We start from the raw sequence: 1,478 nt of genomic DNA, 5'->3' as shown, positions 1-1,478 counted from the left end.
TGGCTGCTTATTAAGTAGGTTGACCATTGAATATCTACAGTTACTAATGTTCAGGTCAACACAACAATATTTTGCCATGTGCTGCTTTCCTATATTTTCTTGCTTATTCATGTATGGAAGAAATCTGCATTGTTTAAATAAAGTGATAGCATACGTGGTTAATATACAGTATATTGGGAAGAATACATGCATTTTATTTGTCTACCTCTGTAAAGTTTAAGCTTAAATTTAACATGCAGATTCCACAATATTGCTTTACTCTAATGGAAGACAATAGCTATCTGTTCAAATGGAACAATTGTGTATTTTCTCCAATAGTTTGAAACAGCCCTTGTTTCAAATGAGTCATAGACTTTGTGAAATACTTCGCATTTGGTTATAGAAGTCGTGCTATAGACTACAGAGAAATGGCACTTCCAATTAATAACAATGACCTGAAGGTAACATTAGAAATGTAGTGGATTTGTAGGGCAGTATGTTGAACAAACAAACCAAGTCTTCAAACAAAGTGGCTACAGGTTTGGGTTTTTAAGAATATTATGATTAAACTTAAATTCAAAAGAAAAAAAAGCCGGAACAACTTGTTATGCATCCTTCTGCCCTTTTTTTGTTTTGGAATCAAGTTCCAAATGTACTCCCAATAAGCAAACTTACTTGGAAATATAAATGTTTAAATGCTAAGTACAATTAACTAAATTTAAGTGGATTATGTCTTCAGTACCTATGCCTAGCTTAATCTCTTTTGCCATTCTAATTCCCCTTACTGTTTTTGTCTTGCACTATTTTTCCATAGTATAAGGCTTTGGAGCATGCTAGATGAGGAATTCTGGGAGTTGAAGTCCACATCTCTTAGAATTTTCAAGATTGGAAAACATTGCTTTAAAACCCATTGATCATCTTCCATTGTGGTATTTTAGAAAGGGATGAGATTAGTTACAGTTAAATTCTCACATGGTTTTGTGCTTCTGCAAATAACATTGACATATTTGGATTATACAGAATAAAAAACAACTCTGTATCTAAGGAAATAGTTTGCAAGGCAAATTCTCAGCTTCAAGCCAATTGTTAGAGATCTGATGGTTTCAACAGAAGTAAAGGTTGAACTGAATGAACTTTTAAGTTTTTTTTTTAAACATTTGTATAAATTTTTAATGAGGAAAGAGAAAGCCCATCACTTCTTGTTCAAATAACTGCTCAAAAACAATACAATTAAACAGGTTTTATGAAGTAGACTTGATAAGCATACAAAATGTAGCAGAAGAAGCCAATTGCACAAATTATTATAGGAATAATTGCAAGACCAATAGAGGTACAAGTTGCCCACTTCAAATATATACTAACAGCATGATCATCGGTCTCCATCTTGGCTTCTAGCAACATGTTTGGGGCTGAAAATGGGCAGCAATCCTTTCAAACCTCGTCTTTGGCATGTCAGATATGTAAATTTTAATACTAAAAATGAAAAGCATGATTATTCT

Source organism: Natrix helvetica (genome assembly GCF_964273705.1).
Source record: "Natrix helvetica genome assembly, chromosome: 1".
In the NCBI taxonomy this organism is placed as follows: Eukaryota; Metazoa; Chordata; class Lepidosauria; order Squamata; family Natricidae; genus Natrix; species Natrix helvetica.
The sequence above is the reverse complement of the archived record's forward strand: the minus strand, read 5'-3'. Positions refer to the sequence as shown.